The sequence below is a fragment of the Condylura cristata genome, unplaced genomic scaffold (assembly GCF_000260355.1).
Source record: "Condylura cristata isolate star-nosed mole 26May11 unplaced genomic scaffold, ConCri1.0 scaffold00006, whole genome shotgun sequence".
NCBI classification, from domain to species: Eukaryota; Metazoa; Chordata; class Mammalia; order Eulipotyphla; family Talpidae; genus Condylura; species Condylura cristata.
This window is the reverse complement of record NW_004567107.1, coordinates 49,344,632-49,352,904: the sequence shown is the minus strand read 5'-3', so window position 1 is coordinate 49,352,904 and position 8,273 is coordinate 49,344,632.

Here is an 8,273-nt window from a genome sequence, read left to right as displayed (position 1 = left end):
GCCCCTGAGCCTCTGGCCTGTACCCCAGTTCTGTATGAATAAATAAATAAATCTTTAAAAAAAAAAATTTACATGGAAGTCAAAGATGATCATAAAAATAAGATATTCAAAACAACTTCTTTAGCAAGGATGAGAGTGGGAAGTTGCAAAAGATTTATTTTAAGAAGAGACAGAGGGTACTTGAGAGAAAGAAGGCTCACTCAGAAATCAAGCCAGAGGGCTGCAGGAGAATGAGGGCGCATCTTGACAATTGGAAGATGGGCTTAGACAGGAAGTGATGTCCATGCTGAGGTGGGAGGTCGGATGGCTATCTCTATCTGCAAACTAGAGGCGCTCACTCAAACTATGCAGTGACTGAAAAACAAAACAAAAACACACCCAGGCCTCATAATAGAGGAAGGGACTTTTTTCCTCCTACAGCAACCTGCTGGTGTATTAGGGCTATCAGTAATAGACTCGAGGGCTAGAGACTTAGCGGAGCAAAAGGGCAGACCACTTGCTTGGTTAGCCCCAAGAGCGACAGCAGTAGGGACAACTGGATCCATGAATCCCAGTTTACCAGCCTAGAATCTTGCCTTGGCTGCTGAGGGAACAGTGGTCCAGGCGCCGGATGGTGAAGCAGCTTCAGGGGCTGTCCACAAGAAGCCATGTGGACTTTGTAAGATTGCCTCAGTGAGCTGGGATGTTTGCACTGTCTGAAATAATATTTAACTTTCTATCTGCATCAACATGGTTAACTCTCAAAAACAAAATGTTGAGTGAAAAAAGCAGATTGCATAAGGATAAGTACAATATGCCGCCACTTACATATATGTTTAAAATATACGAAACACTGGAATATATTTTTATGGATGCATATACATATATATGGTAAACATTTTTAAAAAGCATAAGTGGAGAGGAATACAGATTGCTTTGGATGCTGATTACTTCTGAGAAGAATACCTCTGAGAGAGGGAAACCTTGTGAGAGATATACTGTGTTTCAACTCTATAGTCTTAAGCTTCCCTCTGAAACATTTCTGAAGTCTTCTGGAACAATTTCATCCATTTCTTACCCCCTCCCATCCCCCACCTCCCACTCACCTTTAAAGATTTTACAGTTAAATATTTTTAAAATAGAAAAAAATATTGGACATGGTTGTGAAAATTAAAACATTTGCACGTAAATGAGTCCTGGGAGCTTTGGTTGACACTTAAACTTTATCTTTAAGTAAAAGGATTAAAATTATCCCCAGAATCTGCTTTCCTTTGAGATGGAAACGTGGGAAGTTTCAGCTTTATAATTTGGCTGGTCTTGAATTATCCATACACTAAAAGATATCTTTAATTGTTGGGGAAGTAGGAATGTGATTCTTTTTTCATTATCAATGCATAACTCAAAAGCAACTAAGGACATTCTGTTCAACTTCTAAAACTTTACCTTTGGTATAAGACCAAGCATAAAGTGTTCAGACTCTAAAAATGATAATGCGTAGGGAAGTTTTGATTGTTTGAAAAACTAACTTGTGCAGGAAGTCTGTATGTAATTTCAAGTATAGTCTGTTCAACCATGAAAGCTTTTATCCATTACTCCATTTCACACTAAGCTATTTGACTCTGTGTGTATGTGCCATTTCTTTCAGACAAGTTTTTGGTGGTTTCCACTGCTTTTATTTCAAATAAATAGAATAGAAAATGACATTCTAGAGAAATGATTTCTTAACTTTAAAGAAAATCTGAAGTTATGTGTTTTCTATTTTTAGTGCTCTGTTATTCTTTTCCTAACCATTGAACATTTTAAGGGGTAGGAGGCAAGTAAACTAACTGTATTTTATTAAAGATAAGAATACAAAATTGAGAGATCAGAAGGAATAGGTAATATTTTCTCCAACAAGTAGGACAGGAAGCCAAGTGAAGTGACTGCAAAGATTTGGGGGAAAGTTGTAGTTTATTTACTTGTGTATGTGACTATATGAATATATTTTTTATTTTTGTGTGTTAGAGGGTAGCTTTTCTTATGTCCAAACATTGTTTTGAGCTTTTGAGCTATACAAGTTGTTCCAGAGGCCCTGAGGACACAGAAGCTGTCCCCAATTCTACCCACCCTACCTCTATGCCTGCACATTCTTTACACATTCTACACTTCTGTCCTCTCCCTCCTCCCAAATGATGACCTCTGGGAAACTACTTGTATTTCTCTCTCACACATGCATATACACAGCCTGAAAATGACTGCACACTTTTTGGTGGTACTAAAAGTCATTACCAACATCCATGGGTGTAAGGGCCTTGGTGTTTTTCATCTTGTTTGATTTTTATATTACACCCTAATACCTATAAACAGGTTAAAAAAATCTTAAATCCTAAAATGATAAATCCATATCTGGAAAGAGGCATTACCTGATGTATAAATAGGAGGCAGAGGCATTGAGGGCAAAATGCTTTGTCCAAAGATGTGTGCTGCAGGCACTGGTGTGAGTCAAGCCTCCGAACCATCTTGGGGCAGGAGTGCAGCCTGACTCTCAAGCCTGCTGGGTTCGGAGTCAGAAAGTCTGGTTGGGTAGTTATCAGCCTATTGGAAAACCTTTATCATTGAGAGAAGATTCAGGATATAAATTCTTCCTCTCCATCTCCCCAGTCCATTACTCTAAGCCACAGTGATTGTGTTTAGCCCATCTGGAAACATCCATCATGAGCAAGTGGCTGTATGTCCTGCAAAACTGAAGCTCACGTGGCAGTAGAAAGTCTTAATAGTGCTCTATTTGATTCTCCTTCTTCCTTCCTTTGCTTTCTTTTCTCTCAGTCCTGTCGCCCTGGGGTGGGTCATCCAAATGAAGAATTTGCACTTAAAGTTTGCCTTGAGAAGATCTCCGTGGACTCTGCCCCAAACAAGACAAGCAGTTAATGCAAACCAGACACACACTACGTGTGGATGTAACATGGTGACAAGACAGATGTGGTTCCTGCCATTATGCAACGTTCAGCATAATGGGAGAGACAGTTAGCACACTACTAAGTAGAACTAACAAAACAAACAAACAAAACACACACACACATTTTGATAAGTGCTATAAAAGAAAGAGTGGACTTATGATAGGTAAGAGTGGTGGGGGTTGGTAGGAGAACAAAGATGGTATCGGTTTATTTAAGGAGAATCTGTGGAGGTTATATTTAAATGGAGACATGAAGTGTTTGGAGGAGCCAACCAAGAGAAGAGCAGAAAGAAGAAATTCTTAACTACTAGAGTGGGTAGCCACTGCAGGGCCCTAAAGCAAGTGTTGGCATTGGTTCTTGGGATCCCTCAAAGGAGTTAAGAGAGTGGGAGTGTCTAGCAGGTGAGAGGACATTGGCTGGAGGCTAGGGGGTATGCAGGAGCCCGGCTGAACACTTGCCATAGGCTACTGAACAAGGTTGGATTTTATTCTAAATGCCACTGCAAACCACTCAATTCTTTAAGCAGAGATGTTACAAAAAGTCTGGTAGAATCCTAAATTCAATTCAGGGTTCTTTATCTATTACATAAGTACAAAATTCTAAGCAGAAACAGATCATAAAACAATAAAAGGGTTATGGGAATAAATACATGGAAGTAAATTTGATACTATATAATGAGTTAATACATCAACAAATGTTACATGTGTGCATATAGGTGTGTATGAATACATGTACATATATGCATATATACATATAGGTACATCTGCATAGCACTTCACATTCATGCAATGCTAACTTACAGTGTATGTTTAAAATATATGTGTGTATGTAGATATATTTTTTCCTTGTAACCACCATCTCTTTTTTGTCAAGCTGATCAATAGTGTTTGTTGATTTGATTGATTTGCTTTCTCTTCATTCTTGTTGGTTTGATTATGTCCTTGTGTTAAAGAAAGTTCGTGGTATTTGCGGTTGCAGTTTCTTAAAGTACAGAGCCTCTTTTGCCTCATTTAGAGTTTCTCATTAACTGTAGTTCTATTGCTATGACTGTCATTAGTGCAATCTGCTAATTCACAAATTCACGGAAGTACGGAAATAGATTTTGCTAATGTGTGCTGCAAAATGCCCTCTACAAAATGCCTCCCATGTAATGTCATTTACAAAATGCCTGCTGCAGCTGACAGGGGAGGGTTTTTATAGACCAACCTGGATTAGAGGGAAAGCAATATATCTTCTGGGAAGAGAAAATTCTCCTAGCTAGCTCACAAGACTATTCTCTGTGGTTGCTACTATTTTCAACTGTCACCAGTTTCCAAATTCTCTCTCTGAAGTTAGGGCTTTAGCCACCTCATGATGTCTTTTTGATTTTAAGTATGTTTTATTAGCAAAAAGCTTCCAGAATTTTTTTTAAAGATTTATTTATTCATACAGAACTGGGGTACAGGCCAGAGATGCGGAGGGTGAGAGGATTCATCAGAAACAGAGTGGGGAGCAGAACAGGCAGATGGACGAAGTACACTGCTGAGGGGAGCAGCGGGCGGGTCAGGAGAGGTCTGCCACGCCATGTGGTAACCTCCGGAGTAGGCGGGGATCGAACTGATGCAGAAGTGGCTTAAACTTCTTAGTGCTGTGCTTTAACCCACTGCGCCATCAGGGAGGACCAGCTTCCAGAATTTTAAAGAATATTTTCCCAAAGTGACAACACAGGAAAATTAAAATAAAATTGACATCACCTTAGCCCAAATCATAGTCATACCTGACATAGCCAGGTAGGATTGGCCATATTCAATGTGACATGCTTGGGATGGGGAGAGAGAGCAAAATAATTGTTGAATTACCAAATGCATGGTTTTCTGACTGGAAAATGCACCAAAAGGGTCCATCTCTTTTCCTTGGTTGGAAAGATTTTTAATTCAGTGAATAAGGTAGCAACACTTTAGCCAGCATTTGCTCTCCACATTGATTTCCCAAAGACAGTTACCTGAAATGGAATGGACTTTGGGAGAGATTTTGACAGGTGAGATCAAGACTCCTTTTGTAAAAGCAGCAGCACCAGGAAGGCCTATAAACACAGTCCCCAAGAGAATGCCTGGTGCTCAGGGAGGTGGTTGCATCAGCACTGACAGCAAACTGTTAAGCACCAAATTCTACCTTCAGATTTTTGCCACAGACAACACAGTTGGCAAAATTAAAATCCTTGTGAAGAACCCACCTTTTCAAGTGCATGGCATCTTCGCCAACAACGAACCAAAGGTGATGATGGAAAGAAGGTTATATTAGCCTTCAAAGAGGCAAAAGACTGAGGTAGACGTTTTTAAAGTTGCCTGAAGATTGAATCACTGAAAAAAATAATAAGCAGTCTTTAAAAGGAAACGAAACAATGGTGCCTGGTTTTCCCTCTAGTAGCCATTGATGAGAAAACAGTTCAAATATACCTAACTTGAAGGATAGTGTCACTGACTAGGACACATTTTTTAATTTACCATATCTATTAACTTGACCACTTAATTGAAATTTGGAGATCACTTTCAGGCAGGAGGGTATTTAACTTGAGCAATAAAACCTTGAATAACTGATATTCTCTGTCATATTATTTCATCAAAAAGAACATACAAACACTGATAGAAGACTTAGAAATAAGCTAAGTTTGAGTATGTTTATAAAACTGTAAATGCTACAGAAATAAGTGCATAAAATTAAAAAAATATATATACGTTGTTTATGTATATAGCATGCTATTTTATAAGCACACAGAGCTAAGTATACTAAAATTTGCACATTTTATGTACATGTATAGACCTTGTTAATTATGATCCTGTGAGCACAGAATAATTTGAAAATAATTAAGTCTACTTATTTCACATGGTGTCTCCTAATTGGCCCCACATCCCAACTCCACCTGCAAGCCTGGCCATGATTAAATCAACCCAAGTTTCAGGATTCTTTGCCATTGGCATCACATGTTGGCTCTTTGACTCCTTGACCTTATATTTTACTTCAACCTTGCAATCATCCTAGGGAGTTCTCAACTCTTCATTCATATGCATCTGGCTTCCAGTTGATATGTGGTTTCTGGACACTTCTAGCCCTTTATGCTGTTTGTCAAACATGTCGACACCTTCCTGGTTCTGGCTGCTCACAATTCTCTAAAATCTGTTTCTCAGAATTATTTTGAGATGAGCACATGAAACTTTTTGTCTTCAAACTGTATTAACAAGAATTTAAAGTTGGGAAGTCAAGTGGTTTGGCAGGTCAGTTTTAGTAAACTTGATACTTTTATTTGTGTAATTCAGTTATAGCACTTTTATCATATATCATGTATTGATAAATTGATACAGAACATGATATATATATCATATATTGATAGATTTTTGTGTTTTCCTACAGCCAAAGATGAATGAATTATAGAGGTTAATCTCCATATTCTAATAGGTGAGAGAAATATATAAATAAAAATTCAGTGCAATTTAATAAGTACTAGAATACTGCTAAGTGCAAAAATAAAAGAATGGAATAATCAAATTTATTTATGTAAGACATCATGCATTCCAGATAGCCTGGAAAAGTCTTGCTTTATTACTCTTGCTCCAGCATCCATTAGAGTTTAGGATTCTTTTCTTCTCTTTACTCTCCAAAGTGTCACTGTTTAGATAAATAATAACTATAGTGATTGTACTAATCCTGGGAAAGTCAAGCAAGAATTTTATGAAGGTACTAGCTGAAGCTCAAAATTAGACAAGGGCTTCACATATTTTATAAAATAGAGATGGAAATTGCTAGAAAAGGTTATAGACTTAAGAGGAATGAGCAGTGCAAATGAGGAGAATGATATGTAGTTCATGCAAGATGCTGTGGGTTGAAAAAACAACCAGAGACTAATGATGATGCTACTTCTCTGTCATGCCACAAACTCTATTCTTTTGTTGTAAACAATGGAGACACATTGAAGTTTTTAAGCAAAATAATGATCTGATTAGGTTGGCAATTTAATGACATCACATAAAATAATGTGCAGAATAATGAAGTAGGATATATATCTTTAGGCAGCATTAATAATTAGGAAAACATTGTTATAATCTCAGTAAGATGCTGAGGGTCTAACCCAAGATAGGAGTAGTGAGGATAGAGAACAGAGAATGGTTTTTAAAGCTATTTCTAATGAAGTTGGTAGATAATAAAGGTTTATTTTATTTGGAGGAAAAAAGGAAGAGTTGAGATAACATCCTGTGGAGTAAATAAATCAGGAATTCAGAAATGAAATATGGGCTACAAGTATTAAAATGGGCATGTGAGTATAAAGGAAAGGTCTGAAATACAAAGGGATAGTCCAGACTCTGAACCTATTCTCTGAATTTATTGGGACAGGTGAGAATAAGTGATGATAAATGAAAAATACTTTAGGGAAAAATATACAGGAGACTAATATTATAAATTAAATGGTGAATTTTTGTTATTGTATATCTTGTTTCTGTGTATGATGCCTCTGATTTATTAAGTAGCAGGTATTTCTTATAGGTCAAAGAGGTATCTTTCCTCAAAGATTCGTTGTGGAATGATTAATATGTGTACTGACGGTCCCAATCATGTGAGTCAGGAGTAAGCTATATTTATGATAGAGGGGATGATTCTCACACTATTTGTATTTGGATAAAAGTAGTATGCTACTCAAAAAGCATCTTGTAGTTGCCAAAATCAAGTAGAACTTGAACTTGATGTCCAGAGATACATGCTAATCAATTGAGAGAACTTTTGATTCCACAACAATTATGTAAAGATTCCCCAGTTTTACTTCCAGAAAAGTTTAAGTCAATGCTTGGGTAACCATACCAGCAAAAAGATTTTATCCAGGTATTTCAAGAACTGTGGACACAGCATCATATAATAATTTTAAAATTAGTATTGCACCCTGGTATAATTGCACAGATTGGTGTTACTTGTAAGAACCTAAAATTTTCAAAAAAGGTTTTCATCATATATATCCCCATTGGATCCATGGTCTCATTACTGAAGAAGTCACATGTATCCTGAAAAATGACAGTGGGCTGCTGTACAGTCAGCTAAGTAGTTGCTCCAGTTGCAGCTCCTTTTTGCAGCTGTGATATCTTATGTGAGCATAGAAAAATATGGCCTTCAGGCATGGGCTGCAGTCACTGAGCTGGTGAATGCATTTTCAGCCCTATCATGAGGGAGAATTAGAGGCAGTTTGCCTTCATGTGGAACAGACAAAACAGAATGCCTATGATGTCCTGCCCCAGGGCTGTGTTTATTCCTGCCACAGGCACCTTCTGTCAGAATTAATTCAAAAATTAATCCAAAGTGACATGGGCTGTCTGGACATTACTAGAACATCACACTGGC